General features: G+C 41.9%; 1 protein-coding gene across 50 annotated transcripts in view; it reads right to left on the bottom strand.

Annotated features, from left to right (window-relative positions):
• Positions 1-22,414, bottom strand: part of ZBTB20 (zinc finger and BTB domain containing 20) — a 746,442-nt gene that overhangs the window by 46,011 nt on the left and 678,017 nt on the right. For all 50 annotated transcript variants that reach the window (XM_008523314.2, XM_070581909.1, XM_070581894.1 and 47 more), the window contains one exon: positions 3,514-3,614. The gene's annotated coding sequence lies outside the window, so the exon portion shown is untranslated. The remainder of the gene's footprint in view (positions 1-3,513; positions 3,615-22,414) is intronic.

The raw sequence follows: 22,414 nt of genomic DNA, 5'->3' as shown, positions 1-22,414 counted from the left end.
TGGGGAGGGGGACAAAGGAGAGGTGGTAGCAAACTACCCCACTGGGGGTTGGTGGTAGAACTGAGCTCCACCATCTGGAAGCTGTGTGCCCTAGGCAGATTACTCTATTTCTCTGGGCCTCAGTTTCCTTGTCTGTAAAATGGAAATAATACCCACCCTCTAGCGCTGATGTGAAGATCAAATGAGATAATTCATGCCAAGTGATTGGCACAGTGATGGCACATGGTCAGTGCCCAACGCTGGGAGCTCTCTTCACAGAGAGCATCAGTTATGCGGTTTTTTTCATTTCAGCTATAAGGAGGCACTTTCTTTATTTAGTAATCTTTTTAATATCTAGATTTGGGCAGGGGCAAATGGATTGTAATTGCAGCAAAGGCAGAAAGAGTGCTAGGATAAGCAATCCCTTCTTCTATGCTTTGATCTTACCATATGACCCTCTTGACACCTTCTTTCTGTTCGCGTGTTTGTCAGTGCTGCTCCTCTGCCAAGAGCTCCTCTCCAAGCTGAGGTCAAGCCAGCCACACTTGGCCTATAGAAGCCCATCATGCCTGAACACTACGGTCTCTTCACTGAAACCAACCTTCGACACTCTGGCTGATCACGTCTTCTTACAACATCTCCTTTCACTACTCGGTCTAATGTTTCAGATCCATTTAAGATGCTTTTGTGATTAAAACATTTTATTCTCTCAATTTTTTTTTTAACCTTCTGGGCAAGGCTGATTTATAATGTTTTTCAGTGTATTTCTCCCTCACTGTATCAGTCAGGATCCTGGCAAGAAACTTATGGCACTCTCAAAGGTTTGACCTGAAGAGAGTTTAGTGAAGGGACTCTAGACTGGAGGGACAGAAAAGGTTAAGGGACCCTCGGGGGATGGTGAGGCAGCAGGGACTAGCAGCAGTGGAAAGCTGTTAATCTCAGCTTTAAACTGTTACACTCAAGGAGCAAGGAAATGAGTGGTGTTCTCTAAGTCCAGTCAGAACTGGAGTTGGGGGTGGGGAGTGGGCTGCACTAATAAATGCTGTGGCCCTACTCCCCTTCCACTCTCCCGTCTCTAGCTGATGTCTCCTTTTGGCCAAATCCAAAGGGAAGCCAGAGAAGAGAGCCTGAGTAATGCAGTCCAGAGAGATCAGCCTTCTGGGCCACCAATCAGGGCAGAGGATGGTTCTGGGGTTTTGTGGCTGTGTCGGGGGTGGAGGGAGACGAATCACATATCTGCTCTTTCCCTGCCCCCTTCCCTTCACTCCTTCCCTCTCTACTTTACTTTCTGGAAGGAAAGACACAGCAAAAGAAAATGAAATCAGTCCTGCCTTAGTGTCCATGTTCCTATTTTGTCTATTTGCCCTTTACAGGGGAAGAACACTGAATGTCAGCTCCATAAGACAGGGATTTTTGTTAAGTTTGCTGCCATTACTCTAGTGCCTAGAACAGTACCAGGCACATAGTAAATTTTAGTTGACTGAGTAAATCTGCTCACCCCTGCTGGGCCAGACACTGTGCGTACATCATCTCTTTTAATGATCACAACCATCCAGGTCAGTAGGCAGGGCAGCTGAGCACGGCTGTCCAGGTGGGGTGGGAGTGGGAGATCTTAAGATCTAGCACTGGCTCCCTCCCCACCCCACCCACCCCTAAACCTTCAGAGACTTGGTGCAGGGCACTGTCAACCCACAGAAAGGGACACATTTTTGTAACCAGTCTACATTTTTCTACTTTATTCACCTTATTGGTTTTTGCACTTATCAAGTCACTGTAAGTTTTATGATTATTTCTGTTTTATATATGAGGGAGCTGAGTCTCTGAAAAGCAGACTGCAAGGATTAGAACCCAGTCTGTCCACTCTTTCGGACCTGTGAAATGTGAGAGCAGGCACTGGCATCCTGCACAGGTGATACTCCAATGGCAGGAACAGACATTCACTGGGGGCTTCCCTGTGATTGTCAGGAAGCCTGAGGTCCTGATTTCTGGGTCTGGATCTAGGTTGTCTGCAGCACAGGAAGGTAGGAGTGCTCAAGATTCTTTTCTCTCCCAAAGGATACAGGACCTTTGAAACCTGTCTGCATCTTAGTGGAGCTGTGCTACTTGCACCAGCACAGTTAGTCTGTGATGGAGAAAAACTCAGAGCACTACTCAGATGTGGGAATTTCCAAGGCACGCCTAGCACTTGAACTTAAGGATGGATGAAGGTGTTTATACAAGTAGGTTCCTTGCATGGACATGAGATGAAGAAACTTGAGTTTTGACCTTCTATCATGTCTAGTCCCCAATCACTTGAACTTGTCAGTACTGCAGAACACTCCGATGCTCCCCATCTCCCAGCTGGCCAGGCAGGCGCGCCCATCACCCGCACATCCACTGCTATCAAATACAATGCAGGTGACTGAAAGCATTAAAGGTAAAAAGTAACACAAACAAAACAAAACAAAAGCTCTGGCTGCATTCCTTTGGGTTTGATTTATGCCAGAATAGCCAAAGACAGAAAAGACGAATGTGAAAGTCCTACCTGAAGCCTAAGAGGGATGCTAGTCTTCCAGGTTTAGTGTTTTCCAGTAACAGAGATGTCTGTGAAACACCATCCCGCTACCTGCCCCACACCGTATGGGAAAACGTGTGAATACAACAGCTAGAATGAGCTTTTGTTTTACAATGTGTAATTAAGTTATTTTGCATGCACAGTCTCTAAGTAATTCAAATGTCTGGCAGTTCTATATAAAATATATAAAAATATATAAAATATATATCTAAAAAATATATATCCATCTGTTGCTTTTAGCAATCATTAATGAATAGTTGATACCAATCTAGTTGATATCAATAGTTGATATCATCAGTGTTTTCCTGCAAGCATCATCTCCTACTCCAACTTACTTCTGCACCTTGCCTTGCAAGGGTTGTACTTTTCCTACATAAATGCCTGACATGGAGGGAACTAACCAGGTACATGGAGCCATGCATCCAGAGGGCAGAGCTGAGCTGGATACAATGGCTTAGAGATGTGTCTGAAGGAGCCCAGAGCTCCCAGGGGAGGACCTTGGCCCCCTAGAGTAGCAGAGAGGCAGCAGCGTGGGCACAGAGCTGCAGCTGACAGCAGGCAGACACAGCCGAGGAAAGCTGGCTCACATTTGACCAGGGTGGCATGAAATGAGGAGCAGCAGGGAGATTCGACACAGGGGCTCAGAAGGGTGGTGAGAGGCAAACAGGGCTGGAGCTGCCACTGCTTCAGGTAGAGGCACAGATGACCAAGCAGAATAGCACCAGCGCCTGCAAGGTGTGCTCAGATCCAGCTTCGCACAGCCAACTGGCAAGGAGGGCAGGATGCTGCACGGGGTGGGCGCTGCAGGCTGGAAGCTGAGAACCACCACGGGCGCCTCAGGACTGAGTCTCGTTACCTCGCTGCATCCACGAGATGAAGCCATCTAAAATTTCATCTGCTTTTACAATTGTGTGTTTCGTTTTTTTTAAATTAAATAAAGCGAACTAAGAGGCCTTTCACTGGAGGCATAATGTACTCACAGTAGTTTCCAAATAAATGGTGTCACTCTTCAGGTAAGTCACTCCAAGGCTTGGGCCTAGTGCAGATGTTCATTGGGGCAGGGAACAGAGAGCGGCTGCATCTGGATCAGACAACAAACAAACAAAAATAAGGCTGTAAAATGAATCAGTGATGGTGATCATTCGTTTTGATGGAGACGGAACTGTGGGGCTTGGTTGAGAGGCTGCTCCTGCACCTTTGCACCAGAGACCAGCAGGTCAGGGACAGGAGAATAGGCTCCATTTTCAGCATTGCTACCTGTCTGCTCGTGGGGTCTGACGTCATCGACCCCACCCTGTCAGTGCACATGGAGTTGACTTTGTGGTTCTGAGCTGGAAGCAGAGGTGGAGGCTGAGGGTGGGGGAAGAGGGGCAGTGTCCTTCCACCTTGTCACAGCTGATTCTCTTTTTTCTTTTTGAGGAAGATTAGCCCTGAGCTAACATCCTCCTCCAATCCTCCTCTTTTTGCTGAGGAAGACTGGCACTGAGCTAACATCTGTGCCCATCTTCTTCTACTTTATATGTGGGACGCCTGCCACAGCATAGCTTGACAAGCGGTGTGTAGGTCCACACCCGGGTTCCGAAATGGTGAACCCCAGGCCACCAAAGCAGAATGTGGGAACATAACCGCTGTGCCACCAGGCCGGCCTCACAGCTGACTCTTCTTCCAGGGTTCTTGACTCCACTGCAGTCTCTCTCTTCAGTGATCAGTTCTTATCTATTTTCAAATGCCCACTGACCTGGCCACGTTTCTGAGCCCTTGCTTCTCTCCACCCTTCACTACAAAGTCTCCATTTCCTTCATATCCTCGAGCCCCGAGGAGTTTAGCCTTAGGGCTACAGAACTACTGTCTGTCTCAGACCTCAAACCCCGAGGTGTTTTCCCAGGCCTTGTCCCTTTGGCCACATTGGGCCCCAATGAACTCTTATTCCTGAAACTCTGCTCGCTTCTCATGGTGACTCTGTGGGATCTTGACTTTCTGCCTACCTCTCAGCTCTCTTTTCTGCCTCCTTCACTGGCTTGTCTTCTTTCTCCTGTTCCCTAAATGTAGATATTCCTCAAGATTTCCTCCTCAGCCTTTGCCTACACCCACCCTCCCTGACCTCAACAATCGCTTCTCCATAAAGAACACCCACATTGCTATCTTTAGTTGTTGCTTGTCTACTGAGCTCCAGACTCACATTCTAAATAACTGATGGCTATTGGTTCATTAATTCATTTGCTTATTTGTTCATTCATGTGTTTACCTAGCATCTCTTAGGCACGTGGAAAAGGTGAATAAGATGGGGCCTCTAACTTTGAGAAGCTCACATCTCCATCAGATAATGCACACGCACTTCTAGTTCAGAAAGTTTAAAACAGAATTATTGCCTTTCCCTCAAAATAGGTTCCTTCCTCAGCATTCCCATTTCCTGCCATTAACACCATCTTCCTCCAGCTACTTGGGCCTACAAGTGAGGAGTCATCTTTAAGTCTTTCTTTTCTTCTGTTTCTCTTCTCCAATCAGTTGCTAAGTCCTGTGGTTTTTACTCAGGCTGCGTTTCCTGAATCAACACCTGCTTTCTATCCCAACACCTATTTATCCCTTTATCATCTGTTGCCAGGACTTCTGTGAGAGCCTCCTCACTGGCTTCCCTTCCTCCAATTCTCTTTACCTCTAGCCTGTTCTTTACACCAATGATACATTGATTTTTCTCAAGTGCCATTCCAAACATATCACTCCTTGGCTTGTTGTTTACTGGGTTAAAGTCAAACTTCTCAGTTTGGCATTTGAGGCTCCTTTACTGTAGCCCCACTCTAATGTCCTACTCTGATGTGTATAGTCCATTCTACACTGCAGTAAAGGCCCACTCTTTCCCACCACCTACCTGTGTTTCCTCCCTTTTCCCAATGTCTACATATAGCTTCCTTATGGGCCATCCCAATGCCACCTCATTTCTGAAGCGTTTCCCAAAGGGAAAGAGCCCTTCTCGAATCCTTGAGCACTACTCCTTCTGCACATTCTACGGACTCTGTGTGTAATTTGTCTCCTGCTCTATACGCTCCTGGAAGGCAGAGACAATTTTTACTTTGTGTACCCTCTAGTGTGCAATGCCTCGCACACAGGTCTGCGATCAGCTGATGTCTGCTGAACTGAATTTAAAAGGAATAAAGATTCTTGCTTAGAGTCATGGAAACTGAGCCTGAATTGGAAAGACCTTAAGCTCATCTACTCCAACCCCCTCATTTTTCGGATGAGGAGATTAAGGGAACTGACTTGCTCAAGGCCACATCCTTGTTAATGGCTGAGCAGCGGTAACTGATAGAAAAGGTCACAAATCCCTAGATAGCTCTCAGCGCTGCTGGGCACCAGCAGGCCCAGCAGACTCATCAATAGTGACCAGACCAGAGAGAGTGAGGGCATGGGTACATGGCCTGCAAGGATATACTGGGTTTCAAAAAATAAGGAACTTTGTTTCACTTATTCATTTAATGAACCAACCTAATAAATATCTTTTTATAGTTAAATGATGGTTAAAAAATGAGCGTGGATTCAAAGAACAAGGAAGCAAGGCTTTCTAAGGTTGCCGCAGAAACAATTATGACAATGTTGCAAATACCAGTGGGGTGATAAACTCAGGGCGAAAACCAGAATGAAGGAGTTTCTCACGCTTTGGAAAAACAGTGGGTTCAGCTGAGGTTCCTGGTAAGAACACGCTGCAGTAATTCTATGGCTAAATTCATGACCTCACAGAAACATAGGCTATTGGCAACCTTGCTATCATGCCACATCAACATTCCTTTTTCCACTCAGCTTTGCCCATCATTTATCCTCCAACTTTGTTTAAATTTTTACTTATTTTTTTCCTTGTATCACTAATTTACCTGTAGAAATGCATAGATGACTGCTCTCAAGTCTGTTCTAATTTTCTTCCCTTGTTCTCCTCTTGTGGTAGAAGAAACATTAATTGTTTAATCTTCTCTCTATTCTCATCCTCAAACAGCATCATTTTCTCTCACCCAAAGATGAAAAGCCCAACAAAACGTGTCGTGGGGATAATAGAGTTTACCTAGGTGAGAAAAACAGACTTTTCCAGGGAATCTCAGTAGCTTTTACTTAGACAGAAAAGTTCAGCTCTTAAATGTTAGTCTACAGTCCTGCTAGACTTTATCTGCCTCTCCCAGGTGACAGCTTTACTCATTGTTACTCACCAGAGGAAAGGCTTGGTACTATTAATCATAGTCTTTTTGGCCGGTATGGTAGAGCCATGCTATGCATTGAGACATCCATCAAATAGCAACACTCCAGTAGCCACATAAACAGCAAATTGGGCTCAAAATCTCTTCACAGTTCTTACTAAACCATCACATGTCTGGACAGGCTATCACTTCACCAGACAGAGCTTCCTTCTCTTTCTCCCCCTGGCAACCACATTACAATGATAAAGAAATCCCTAATCGATATGTCTACAACATTGCCACGAAAAATCATCTGGAAGCATACAAATCCATTGCGTAACTACATAATTTTAACAATGCCTAACATTTCATTTAAATTGTGCATTTTATAATTAAATGGAGACATACTCTTCCCATCCTTTAATCAAACTCCTCTTTCACAGCCCCATGTCCTGCTGCTACAATATTCCTTTCATTTTTTCGGCCAATTTTCACCTATCCTCTTCTTCTTATTTCCCCTCTTGCCTTAGCACGCACCTGAGGGTCTGTTAATCAGAACTACTGTGGGGTGTGTCATGTTTTATTGCTTAAAGGGTGGTTACACTCTCAAAAGGACTCAGTGAAAATGACTTCATGAGGTTTCATATTTATTCTTTTTCAATGACTTCCATATCCAATGTACTCAGCTTTTAAATCAAGAGATAATTTTGCAAGGCTGCTGGGGCCACACATTCTTCCCAGAATCTGGAAATCCAGCTGTTCTCCCTGCCTCTTACATCATCACAGTAATAAAGAATCTGCTCTTGGAACCCAGCTGGCAAGGCTCTTGATAGTGTCAGAGGCAGAGGCGACAGTGGGTCATTTCCATTCCAGTCTCTTTTATTGTTGACGTCTCTGCAGTTATCTTGGAAGCTTTTAGAGAGCAGCGCTGTTATGTAACACATTGCCACATATCACTGTAAGGAACTTTCTGCAGAGGTCTCATTTCAGTATGGCCCTTCCCATTCTTTGGAAGTCACACCAAATCATTCTAAAATGACACACGGGGACTTCATGACTAAAGCTTACAAAAAAAGATAATAGTAATAAAGATAGCTACCATTCACTAGATGTCTAAATTTTGTTAAGGACTACACAAGGAACTTTTATATGTAAATACATTTTCGTTTAGTCTTCATTTAATCCTACAACAACGCCATGTTGTAGGTGTTAGTATACCCATTTTACAGATGAGGAAAAGCGAGACTCAGAGAGCTCAAATAACCACTCCAAGATTAGAAAATTGTGGATAATGAGGCCAGAATTCAAACCCAGATTTCTCTAAATCTAAATCTGTGCTTTTTTGGATATACAACTGCTCCAACACAGCATGGACGCGTTTCCAGTTCCCACTGTGTTCTCAGCACAAGAAAGATGTTTCTGCTATTTCCATGATGGTTCAGAGCCACTGAAAGAACCGGGAGCACAGACCTCAGATGAAGAAACTCTTTCAGAAATTACCAATATGTATAGATCCTTTCTATTTGAAGAGGAGAACGAACATCTTATAATGGTCTCTCAAACTCTAGTGAACAAACGAATCACCCAGGATTTCTGATTCAGCATATCTGGGATGGAGTCTGTGTTTCTGCATTTCTAACAAGCTCCCGGGTGATGCTGATGTCACTGGTCTGAGTACCACAGGTTGACGCGCACCTTCCCACCGAGGGTTGTTTTTGAAGGAGCAGTTCAAGCTGGATAACTTGGCTAACAGCTCACAGGGCATGACTGGCTTTTGATTCTGGGCCAGTTTGTCAGGTCGTCAGGCATTAGACAGAATTCAAGGAGTTTCTGGCATAGAGCATATTATGAAAAAAAGAAGTTTCTAGATCCCCCAGGGTTTTCCTCCTCCCCACTGGAAATTAAAATGATAATGTCTCTAACATGTAAAGTTCCTATTTTTTACATTATTGTTATTTTTAACAATAATTATCTGGTAATAATTCAAATAACACCTTTCCTCTGAGAAATTCAATGAGCCTTACTAACCTTAATTGTCTAACAGCAATTCCCAGGTGTAGAGAAAGCTGTCTCAAAGATCACAGTAAATTTAAAATTGTTCCACTTCCCTCCTTTCTTTGCCCCAAATGTAGCGATGAATTCGTAGTGAGGGGTTACTAATCGGCAAAGACCCACCGTCTCGTATTTTCAGGAACAGGAAATTTTGTAAAGCAAGGGTAAATCCAAGAAATAATCATTGGAGTGGTGGTAGTGGGGGCACATAATAATGGTGAGAGAAGAAAGGAGGGAGAGTTAAAGCAGTAAGAGTAAGAAAAGAGAAAGTAAAATCATAGAACTAGCTAGATGACCTTGGATGAGTCATTTAACCTCTAGGTGGCTCAGCTTTTCCATCTGTAAGGAAAGGAGTGGATTTTGTGATTTTTAAGGTCCTTTAAAACTCTAAGCATCCCCTGAGAAGAAAGATGTGGGAATTAAGTAGCTCATCAACCTGTTAAGCCATTAAACCTACTAAAAAAATCTATTTGACTTTTAACTTTTTAACTAATTACCTGAAACGAATTCCCAAGCCGACATCACTAATGCCACCTCTCTGGTAACTGGTGAGAAGACCGTTTAATGAATACGGCAGCAAAGGCAGCATGGCCAAACTAACCAGGAGCCCCGTCTCCAGCTTTCTGACGCTAGAAGAAATGTTTTACTTTAAAAATTTTTAGCTCCTTAATTAACCACTAGTTAATACCCATGTCCAGAAGAAATACCTCTAATTGCTTGAAGACCCCTGGGATGGCCCTGCCAATAGAAGGTTCCACTGTTTGTCACATTAAATCTATGTTAATTTTCTCCATAGAGACCTCTTGATTCCTCTTTGACAATTGACAAACTCTGTTAATAAGAGTTGCACCTCCCAGGAGCCTCAGCACGATCAGGTACAGTTGATTCTTGTTTTTAAAATAGGAGATCTTTGGGATCAGATTAGATACATACATATATATATATATCTCTCAATACATAGCTACAGATGCACATATACATATGATGATGATTTTTCTGGTTTCAATGAATCCCTGGTGATGGGAAACCTTTCTCTAGGTTGTTTGACAATGGAATCTTCCTGTCCAGAAAGCCTGCCCCAGGGCCTGGTTATAAGGTCATTTTAAATTCTGTAACGAGGATTCCACGATTTATGGTGCAGCATGTTATTTGGTGTTATATCAGAGTTAGCTATATTTTGTCCCTTGCAGTGAGTATGTTTTCTGGAGGAATCATTACAGTTTGTGGCTAAATCGGAAAACAGGTACCGAGAAACATCAAAATGGCATTACCCCAGAGAACACACTCACTGCCTCCAAAGTGAGCACCCCTCCCCTCTTCCTGTTCCCACCACCTCCATAGTAATTTGGCTACCATTAACTAAATGCTTACTGTGTGCCAGGTATTGTGCTCAGCACTTTTCATACATTATTTAGCTTTATTTCTTATAATCACTCTTCAGGGGTGGAAATCATATTTTGATTTTACAGATGAGGAAACTCATGTCTAGGAATGGTAAAGCTATTCGCCATAGATCATGAAGCCAGAGGACAGCAAAGCAGGGCTTTCAGGCCGGGTTTTAACCACAATGCTCTACAGCTTAACCTATACCTAGCCTGTGATCACTAAACGACTGATCTCCTGCCTCCATTCCACCCCTGTTCATCAGAGGTCCTCACCATAGACTTATACCAGATTCTCCATCATGGTTCTCCAATGCCTTCTTGAACCTGTTTTTAACCTTCTTCAAACCTTCTACACTTGATTTATGTTTTCCGTCTCTACTTTGATCAATACTTCAATCCATAAACCTATTACGATTTCTTATCAACAGACCTTTACCTCCATCTTTGTCAGCTACTTCTTAGCCCTCATCCTCATTCCAATTTACTCTTTCAAGGCCTCACATTTGACGCCAAGTGTTCTAAGCCCAGCTTGAGAACTCCCCTTCCTTAATGCCTAAGGGATCTACTCTTTTCACTTGGTCCATTAGTAGGTCCCTGCTGGCTTCACTGGATGTCTTTGTCCAGTCTGACCTTACCCCATGATCAATCATTTCAACACTGTTCTCAATAATCCTCCAGATTTCCTTGCTCCCTAATCTTCTATATACACGGCCTCTTCTTATGTTTTTCAACCATGAATCCATATCACTACTTACCATTCCCTCCCACTCTCAGTACAAAACCCTACACATGCAAACCATCTGGACCCTCTCTTCTGCTCAGTGTTGTTTCTCAGTACAAGCCTACAGTAGTTTTTCTTAATATGTCCTACTTTACCAAATTTCACTTTCCATTCTCTTTTTCAGTTGATGACCTTGTGTCATATGATATTAAGAGGATCTAGACCATCCAGTGTGGTAAGCTCATTGGCTCTCACCTCCTTCTCCAATATCTCTGAATTTTCATCATTTTGTCTCCTCAAGATATATCTACACATCTTGTTACATTCTCTTCCTATTTTGGAAGTTATCCTCTCCGCTTATGATCTTTATCCTTCCCTTTGGTTCCATCAGTGATATTGTCTTCTCTGTAGTTGATGACATATCCATTTATAATAGTATTAGATTAATCATCACAAAACAGTGTTTTGCCCTTTCTTCAACTCCTGCCCTTCAAAATCTTTCCAGGTGGTATATCTCAAAGTGAGTTTTATAGAACATTAGAACTTCAAGAGGCACCTCAAAAAAAGTTCCTTGGTCAAAAAATATAGGAAACACTGCATATTATACGTCCCTCTTGCAAATGCATAATGCACATAAGGATATTAAAGGTGTTGAAGACCCCAGCATTGTCCAAATTTATTGGATTACACCTCCCCCCGTGCCCTTTTTAATGGAACACATTAACTTCAGAATATACTTAGAGAAAAGATGCTTTAATGGATATCCCCTGGTTCCAAACTCTTTAGCTCGGGTATGTAAATTCACTGAATCTATATCAAATAAGCTCTCTTAAATTTCCTTTCCATCAATACTCCATTTGGTTTAAACTAGTTAACTTATAGAGTGTCAGAAAGGCTGAGCACATTTGTATCTCTGAGCCCTGAATATACCATTTTGCCTGCTTGGAATGCTTTGATCAACTTTTTCTCACCTAGGCCTTTCTCCTCCTTCAAGGCCCATATTAAATCATGTATCCCCTATGAAACTTTTCCTTGTGAAAACTGTCTCAGCCCATATTGACCTCTGCCACTCATTTAGTACTCAGATAAATAGTTAGAGTTTAATGCCTGTTTTCTATATCATTGGTGAGAATGTAAGTTCTCTAGGACATGGATCTTGTTTTGTACATTATAGAAACTCCAGAACCTAGTGTAGTCCTTTGTGTACAGTATGGGTTACAACTATGTTAATGGCTGCCATAGACAGAAATGGATGACATTGGGGCATGGCAGATCAAAACTTGATTTCTGTAGTTATTGGGACAGTTTAGTATGCTAAAGGTCCAGGTGGAATGTACCATCATCTTGTTGGAAAGAAACACCACCAACCATCACCAGCATCACCTCTGCAGTGATAACATGTGTGCTTTGGGAAGATGAAGGCTAGATGTAGAAGAGCAAAGGCAGCTCTGTTCTTCGGTGAAAATAAGAATTTGCATTAGTCGACACCAAATGGGGAGAAGGGTAAAATAATCTAGTAACGTCAAAAGACCCATGGAAGGAAACACTAGAATAGATGCCTCTCTACCAGTGATGAGATTACCATTCATGATCATTAAATCAGGGTAACCCAATGAAAAAGAAAAGGCTGTTTCCCTACACAAGGACGTCAGGGGCAGCCTTGTGCGAGGATCCACTGCTTATCACCGTGCCTGATATACAGAGTATGCAGCAACGATCTGCAGAATGTCAAAGGACTGAACGTCCTGCCTTCCAGTCATATTTCAACCTCCCTCTCTCTGCGTCAGTCTGGAGACACATTACACTGGAGGAGGCAAGGAAGCTTGGCTGCCTCCAGCACAACATGTAACCCCCAAGCAATGAATTCCATCTTTCCCATAAAGCTCTTTTACTGCCCCATCACGTAAGAGCACAGAGCAGATGTAAGTCTCGGGTGAGTGTGCAATCACCAGATATTAAGGGGCTTTGAGTTTTCAGATTAGATGTTATCTGAAGTTGGGACTTAACAGGTTCCCTAATAGTGAGTTTGTAGCAAGGCTAGGACTAGAAATTTGGTCTCCTGATGCCTAGTCAGGGAGTTTTATTACGTGAGCGAACAGAGTATAGCTTTCTTCCCTAAAGCTGCAGCAACAAGTGACTTTCACGTTTTAGCAGAAGAGAAAATGCATTTCATTAAAGTACAGTCTGTGAAGTATTTTGCTACTTTCCTGGATAAAAAGTGGTATACAAACAAAAGATTTAATTAAAAACTATTTATAAATGGGAATGTTTATGTTTAAAATAGGTATAGACCGTATTATGTCATGTGTGAAAACAGTAGGATAATGATAAAAATTCTATAGTAAAAAACTGTCAGTGCTTAGTTGAAATTCATGACAACATATTAGAGTGTTTATTATTAGTAGTAATCAATAAATGAGTATTTTTACAACTAGAATTTTTATTGTGGGAGATTATTGGGTGGGTGAAGCTGAATGGCTTAGATATTTTTCTGTCATGCCCTCATTTAGAGCTGTCTTTCTGGACAATGTACCTATCTGAGAGTGAAAATGAAGGGTGGCCTGAACTTTGGATGTGTAACAGGCCACTGGGTCAAGGCTGCTGTTTTCTGAGAGCCAGGGGCAGTTTCTGCACTAAAGGATCTTAGTTTCTTCTTTTTGTAGTAAAAATAGGTAGTTTACGTTTATGTGCTGGGTGAAGCCTGAGATCTCTGCATCCCTCTCCTGGATGTCAATCGTGGTGGAGACAGGGAAATATTATTGGCAATGCTTTACATTGATTTAGACACATTAAAGGTTTCGTGGGACTTTCACAGACACTTCCTAAAAATGAGTTCTCCCCATCATGAGTTCCACAGATGAGAAGATTGAGGTGGGGGAGGGAGGTTGCCCAGCTAATGAGCAGGAGAGCTTAATCTAAAACCAAGGTTTTCAGCAGAAAATCCTTTTCCCCCCCAAAATGCCACGGGTGCAAACATGCTTTGTAGCAAATTCGAGAAGCAGAGCACTCGATGGAGAATTGGAAGACCTGCCTTATCTTCTTAGGTCTCATAAGAACTCGCCACGAGACTGTGGTCAAGTCACTAACTTTTCTGAACCTTCTAAAATCATGGGCAAGGAATGAATGAATAGCATAATTGCCTTCCAGCTGTAAAACCTCTCACCTGTAAAAGGTATTGATTAATAGTGTGTTTTGCCTGCCTCACAATCGTGGCTAAAAGAAGCTGATGACCGTGGCAGTGCTTTGCCTTCTGTGAAATACCGAATCAATGTAGTCTCAAAGAATGACTGACTACCAGGGGACTTGGGAAAGGGTCCCTGTGTGGGGGTGGGAACTAACAGCCAGTCCACCTCCATCGAGGTTTTGGGAGAAGCTGTAACAAAGCGCTGGCACCAGTTCAAATCCCGCTCCATCCTCTCTTCTTCCAGCACGCTGCAGAGTGTCACTCCAACAAAGTTACTTGAGTGGGTGAGCCAAACACTCCACTTCCAACCTTTCTGAGTAGAAGCTACAGAGAATTCCGAGCCACAGTGCAGGTGACAATCACTGTTCCTCCAGGTGTGTCTCAAGCACTGGGGAGACCCCAGGGAGGGCTGTCCAGGGGGCTGGGGAGGGAGGTCAGATGTCACTGCTCTTGAGGCCCGGTTTTCTCTTGCAACCAGCTCCAACCCACATGATTTCACCAGGCAGCCCCAGGAGACAGAAGAGACCCAGAAAGAGCAGGAGCCTCCTCGCCCGATAACCTAAGTGCTCTGATTGAAAGGCAGAGGGGATCAGCAGAACGGCTGTACCGAGTCGGCATCGATTTCTCCAGCCTTTGTCTGCGTCTGCTTTCTGTCTCGTTTGGAGGTGGTTACTGTTACTACAAGCAGCATGAATCATGTCTCTGTTAAAAAACAGAGCTTCAATTGTCTTACATAACCCCTGGTAACTGAACGTCTAATAATAGCAAGCCACTTACAGGTGGGGAGTCTGTCTTCCTCCCAGACACACACACACACACACGCGCGCGCGCGCACACACACACACTCTACTCCCAGTGCCTCGCAGTAAAGTGAGACAGACAGGGAGGAGGAGAGGGAGAAAGGGGACAGCACAATTGTTTTTTTTTTTTTAATTTTAAAATATATTGAATAATCATGCATAACAGGGCCTGATGACCAATATGTGTAACTGAGCTAGTTTAATAAGCTGTAGGAAACAAACACTCTTCTTCAAAGAAGAAAACAGCAAGGGACCCCAAACACACCAGAGACACCTTCTCTAATACTCTACTACTGTATGACAACCCCAAACCCCCAAAACAGGAGGAGAGGGTGGATGGGATAGAAGTTTCGCTCAATTGGCTACTAGCTTGCACCAACTAGGTTTAATTTTCAAAGGACTTATTCTCCTTTCGTTTTTGTCTTACCAGAGAGAGATATTCCAAATGTTCTTGGCTACACTCATTGCATAAAATTCCAGAGAGTGAAAAGCAGCTGAAAACACGGCTGCAGTGTCCCACCGTGCAGGCTCTGCAGTGTCAGGCAGTGTTATCTGAGCCACTTTCTTTGGGAGAGAGAACCCTGCATCTGGAAGACTTGTATTTTTCCCGTGAGCATAATCTCTGCCTTGTAAGACATGGTGAGGTCTTTGCATACATGATCCCCACCCAGCCACCTCTCAAGGCGATTACCAAAAAGCAAAAATAGGACAGGCTGGAAAAATGGCTGTGAAAAAATTATAAAGGTAAGTTTTCCTTTAAACCATTCATTTGATTGAGAAAAAAATAGGCTTTCGATAGCAAGTTACAAAATGCATGAGGAAAAAATACAGATTTGTAACATGCATGTCTCCATTTCCTCACGCTCTCATCATGAGTATTGTAAGAAAAATCCCTGTGGGCTATGTGTTCTGAGCGTGCTGCCCAGAAGCCCAGGAGCTCTAGACATCATGTGCATTGGACCAGGGGAGGACTGTAGGGAAAATTATAGGTGGAGGCTACATCCTGCCACTCATTTGGGCTAGCAGAAGGAAACTTTCTTCTCTGCTTCAGTTGTTCAATAACATGAAACAGTAGATGAGGCTACTTCAAACCCAACAATGTCCCAGGACACACCCACTTTGAAGACCAGCACCTGGGTTATTCTGCAAGCTTTTCAGTTGTTTAGGTTTATGAAAAGGCATATGGATATTGTTATATGTCCAAATGGTTGTGTGTTCTCTCAAAATAGGATTCACTCTTCCTGTTTACTTTTGGAATACTCTCCAAATCCATAAGCAAAAGAGTTGAATAGAAGAAGGAGAGAGAAAGAAAAAGAATAAAAGAAAAAAGAAGACAGGAGAGAGGAAGAAGGAAAATGACTAATGTCCTGTTATCCCCACCTGCAAATCTGGCTGGAGTTGATAACAAAACCTTTACTGCTGTTCTCTGGTAGCCTTTTCTATGTGCCATAGGGATGTGGTTTCTGAAGGAAATGAGTTCTAGGTTTTTCTCACAAATATCCAAAAGTAGAACAGTGGGGATCTTGACTACTAATCACCCCACATAACAACAGGACCACACTGGTGGAATGTGGCTAATGGGACTAGAATCTTCTGCTTACTCATTCGCTTTGGGAATTAAATTGTTCTTAGACTTGGTATGCTGGTGGACTAAATGTTTTAATAAAAACAGCCACGAGACACCAGTTTTCTTTGCAAAGGCTTTTCCTTCTAACCACTCTGAATATATTGCTGAGAGGTTCCTGCTTCTGGAAGACCATCTGTGAGGCGCTTAGACTTACCTGAAATTTCAGGGCACTATGTCAGCCAGTTCCTTCACAGTGGTGTGTCTGGCTCCTGAACAAGGACTTGGTGGGCCAGACACATTTAAAATGTAAAAGGAGATTATTATATTATTTTGCATTGCAACAGTTAGAGTATTTCTGGCTAGTTGCTGACAAGTCGATCATAATAACCATGTGTGGTGCAACAAACCACACGACACTGTATCAGAAGCTTAGAGTTACTATCTTCAAATGACCCAGAGATTTTTTTGAAAAAGAGAAATGGTGGATGCTTTTTTCCCCCATTCAGTAAGCATATATTGAATGCCTATTGTCAGTGATGGCCTCTTTATTCACAGAAGGGAGCTGGGCTATGCCAGACTCTCACCATGTTCTTTCCCCTCTAACACTGAACAAAATATCAGTAAAACACCAAGTACTACAGCTTTTTTTGAACCTGATAGGCAATCAGTATGTAGTAACTGGCCATGCTGACGAGAGTAGGAACTGGTGATACTGATAGCAATGGGAATGCGTTCCTCACAAAGGCACAGCAGTTTAAGAACATTTCAGGGACAATTCGGGGGGGGGGGGGCGGTAAATGAGCAGATCTGGTCTGACCTATTTACATGTTCCAACAAATGTCTAGAACTCTAGATACCTTGAAAAATCTGAGAACATGATCATGCCATTTTTATGGGGATGACAGAATTCTTACGGAAAAGACTTGTATATGTTTATCTAGTGAGCTTCTCTATTTGTAGAATACTCAGAATACCTCTGAGAACCCATCTTAATTTTTAGAATCATTTATAAGAATCTGACAACTTATTATTATAAAATAAACTTCAAAGCAATTACTTGAGAAGCTTGTTGACAATCAAGAGACACAAAATCCTGTCAGTGGGATAAGGCAAAGTTAGAGTTCTCTAAAATGGTTAACAGAGAAGTGGGAAAATGACAGAGTGGTTTCGCTGGAAGGCATCTGACTATAAATCAGAAGATCTAGGTCCCCAGCCATGTGTGGCAACTGTTGCATGATCTTACAAGTCATCAAACCTCTCCTGAGTCTCACTTTTCTCATGTGTAAAATGGGAGTGTTGGATTAGGTGGTCTTTAAGAGTCTCTCTAGTTATAACATTTGATGATTTTAAAGTAAGAAAAGACTACAGAATAATTCCCTCTAATTTGGTAAACACGTTGCTTTCTCCTGAGCTGTGTCTATGTGGTTTGCATTGGGTTTTATGTTTCTGGGCTCTAGAAGTCACATAGTAAATATTCGAGTCATTCTTCCTTCTATACATGGGAAAGTTATAAGAGAATAATTCTTCCTTTCTTTCTATGTCAATCTCTGTTTTCCAATCAGACTTACAAGCTTAAGATAAGGACACAATCATTCTGTTACCGACGAAGGCTCTTCCTCATCTTTGTCACAGGCCCTTACTCATGCTCATGCAAGCTTATCTGATTGGGTTATTTCTGTATTTACGTCCTGGCTATTTTTTCTCTTTCAACTTGTTTATGAAATCCCTGGTAAGCATAAAGCCGCAAAAACAAAAACAAATAAAACAAAACAGCTCTGTTTGAATAATTTTCTTCAGTGAAGGCAGTATAAGAAAACATTCTAACACTCAGGGAAAACAAAATCTTTTAAAAATACTCCTATATCTTAGAAAAGACTAAATAAAATGTTATATCAATGATAGTTTCATACGTTGTTACTGCTTTTCATTTTCAAAGAGAATGTTACATATTGAGTTTATAGTCTGGTGTACAGATGTGGATATTTCTTCCAATATTTCTCAGGCCACTGCATCCTTGAAGCCAAGAAGGCCCAGAGCTTGCTGAGGTAGCTTTACACGGACAAAGGAGCTACACAAAAAACCCAATACCTGGAGCTTATATCGTATACTGACTAGGCACTCCCGTCACTCATGACTCACTCTTTCCCATCTCTGTCCTGTTCCTCTGCTGATTTCATTCTCTTCAACTAGAATGCCCTCCGTTTGCCTCCCTTTATGGCTCAAAATGTCCCCTATCTTTCAAGACCCACCTAGCTCAAGCCCCATCTCCAAGAAGCAACTTAAGTTGACCCATCTTAGGACCCAGTGATAATTTTCATGGCTAGAAAGCGTTCATTAGCCCTTGTGATAACTGGAGTCACTTACAACACATATCTAGCAAGTGCTCAGAGAACACTAGGGAAAAAGATTGTGAAGAGTGGCAGGGTCCTCGTAAAACGGAAAAAAAAAAGCTAGCTTTAAGAATAGGCCCAATATAGTAGCTGCGGTGCATGAGAGAAAAGTTGTAGCTTTGTAAAGAAAAGTTGTAGCCTTGTGCAGAGGGATTATTTTAGAATGGCCTGACTTTGCGCTTTTTTTTTTAACAAAGGAAAAGAGACATAATATCTTAAAAGAAGGAGTTAAGACATTGAATATGGCAACATACAGTCTTCTAAAGTTTGAAAATATTAATTATGAAGCTAAAATGTCAAGATTTTACTAGGAACACTACAGAGCACAGCTGAAACAGGCAAAGACAGAGGTATGGGCATAGAATCTGAATTTCACCTACCCTGAGTCCCCATCAGTCTGATGGCTCTGCCATGCATTGTGATAAACCCCGACAGTGCTTAGCTGGGCTGAAGTGATGGCCCGTGGTATATTCTGATAGTGAAAGATAGAATGACGCTCAGAAATGCTGGATGCTGTTAGATATGTATATGATTTTATTTATGTGTATATTTTTATATCTATATATACAAACATATATATTTGTATGATGTTTGGCAACCTCACTCGTGGTATTCCTGTGAAGGAGGCATGTGGTAAACATAATTAGCCCATTAAACAGATGGTATGGCTCTGGCATAGCTCACTATATTCTAAAATGGTGGAGCTGTGAGCAGGGGCTGAAGACAGAGTGCAGTCTGATACACGGTTAACTGCGAATCTCTGTGAATTGCTACTTTCTAAAGACAATCTGGGTAGGCTACACTTGGCTGAGAATTGGCGATGGTTTGGGAAGCTTTAAAAATATACAAGGGGACAACGTTCACATTCATTCAGATATAGTATCTTCATTTTTACTTACTAGAGACATTTTTTGAAAAATAGCTTTTTATCTTAACTCATCTGTGTTCCAAGCAAACTCCCAAATTGCTGAGCAGATTAAAAAAAAAAACCCTACATGCCAAGTAGAAACACTGGGTACATTTTTTTTAATTGTCTTAACAAAGTGCACTATTGGAAAGGATAAAGTTGAAAGAGGTTTGGTACCACACACATAAACTCATAGTCATTGTAGTGTTCGGCATGAGGTGCCATTTTACCTGGCTGGATTATGTATGCTGTGGCATTGCCACTCCATGCTATGGCTGGCTTCACCGAACCTGAAATTAAATATTGTAGCCCAATTCTTTTTTTTGTGTGTGTGAGGAAGATTAGCTCTGGGCTAACATCCATTGCCAATCTTCCTCTTTTTTTGCTTGAGGGAGATTAGCCCTCAGCTAACATTCATGCCATCTTCCTCAACTTTGTATATGGGATGCCTCCACAGCATGGCTGATGAGTTGAGTAGGTCCACACCGGGGATCTGAACCCCAGCACTGGGCCTCCGTAGCAGAGCGTACGAAACTTTAACCACTCAGCTCTGGGGCCGGTGCCTCTAGCCCACTTCTTTGTCAGCTGAAACAGGGGCTAGCAGAAGTGAAAGGGTTACTAAAAGTTAAGACTTGAATTTACAAATGTATTTGAACTGGCTTCCAGAAGACATGAAACATCAATACATCTGGAGAGGAGAACTTGCAATTGACTGTTCTTTAGCATCTGGTCTCAAGAACATTTGCTGCTTGGAAGTTGCATAAGCAGTGAAAAAACACACAAACAGCTTCCTGTACCATGCTTTTGGTCACTTATAATGACGCATTACAAAGTAAAACAGCTAAATGTGAGCAACTGTGCCTTACTCCAGATGACAACATACGTTATATAACTAAGATCAATGACAGAGGACATCTTTATTTTAAGAGATCTAGACTTGAAAAAATATTCAAAAATAAATATCCTTCCTTCCAAGGTGTTTGTCTCGAGTAATTTTGGCTAGATTTGTTTTTAATGTCCCTGAAAAACCACTTCTAATTTTTTCCAAATTAAAAAAAGAACAACAAAAAAAGCCATCCTGGGGAATGAAATGTTCCATATATAATTTTTTTAATGACATAAACTCGCCACTTTAAGTAATAAAATATGTTTTACACTTTTTTAATAGAAAACTTTAATATATCCTTGTTTGCTTAAACTGAGCATGCTGATATCATTTATATTTTTTTCTTATGAAACAGGGTCATCCTTGTGAATGCTCACTCCTCCTGTTCTTCAATAATACATTTTATTTTTCTTGAGAATCAGACTCGTCCCTCAGCTCTCAGTCTAACGGCCACAAGCTGAGCTGCAGCCCACTGGTCACTGCCATAGCTCAGGGGTGTCACCGTCCCAGTTTTTAAGAGCCATCTCCTTCCAACCTTAAATGCTAGGTATATTTTCTTGTCTGCTTTGGATTGGAAAACCAGAAAAATGAGTGCTGTAAAGACAAGATTGCTTGGAAGCGAGGTTTAGTCAGAGACTTTGGGACACTCATTTGCATGTCTGCAGGTCTTCGTTTCTTTCTTTCTGTTGGAATTCAGACTCTGAATTGTCAGAAACCAGACTTCAAAGTATTATTGTATAACACAGAGTGTGACTTTTATGCTGTTTTATTGCAGGGGTTCTTATTTTCAAAGAGGTTGCCCAGAAAGCCATTCTTGATTACTTTATTTGTAGGGCTCTGATCCATTCCATCTCACTCTCCTGATTTCCGCAGGCAACGTAACTAACATGATAACTTCGAGAAATAATAGCACATTTTTTAGGATAAGGTGAGAGATTCTTGCTAATTGCCTTCATCATAGGGATGGGAGCAAAAGTATATAGTCAAATTAGAAAATTTCTCTGTTCGGCCAATTTTTCTCTAGATTTTGAACAGGACTCTGGCCTAACTGGACATTAGGAAAAAAATTAAAAGTATTGTGAAGCTATTTATATTAATTTAAGTGTTCAGAAAAGGAATATCCGAGCATCTTTTCTCCCTTGCCCCAAAAGGAGAAATCAGTATAATTCACAACCTGTGGTAGTCAGGATAGGGATTACGTTGCAATTTACCTTTTCCCTCTCTCTGAAAATAGGATTTCTAAGCAAACTAATAGTGTTAAGATTTTTGAGGGGAGGGAGCAAGGAGAACCATGTTTAACCTATAAGAGGGGGAAAGAAAACTTTTAAAATATTTTAAAATACACATATCTGATAAGCTACTGATAATTCTTATTTATTTTGAAGCCTCTGCTCAAGAAACTCTTACTTATTAACACTTGGAAATCTCAGTTCAAACTACATACAAATATTCTATGATTCATACTTTCAGCTAATTCAGTTTGGTTGTCTCTTTCCCAGTTCGTCTGAATTGGTGAAATTTTACAAAATAAGCATGGGTAGCTTCCTAGAGTTACATTTTTACTTGTTTATTTGTTAATTTTTGTAACACGTTTATGTGACAAAAAAAAGTAAGTGCTAGGTCTACTTGTTATAGATTATTTTTGGACAAAGAGAGTTTGCAAGAAACTGTCGGTTTTACAGCAGCCAAGTTACTGGGGACTAAAGCAGAAGTTCAGGAATAGACTGGTTTTCAACCAGTTTTCCACAACAGCATCTGCGGACATGGTTAATGAGTTCTGAAATTCATTCACATGGCTAATCTTTTAGGAATCTCATAACCTTGCCTGACCT

This window comes from Equus przewalskii, chromosome 18, assembly GCF_037783145.1.
Source record: "Equus przewalskii isolate Varuska chromosome 18, EquPr2, whole genome shotgun sequence".
Taxonomy (NCBI): domain Eukaryota; kingdom Metazoa; phylum Chordata; class Mammalia; order Perissodactyla; family Equidae; genus Equus; species Equus przewalskii.
Note: the sequence above shows the minus strand (reverse complement) of the source record. Positions and strands in the feature narration are given on the sequence as shown.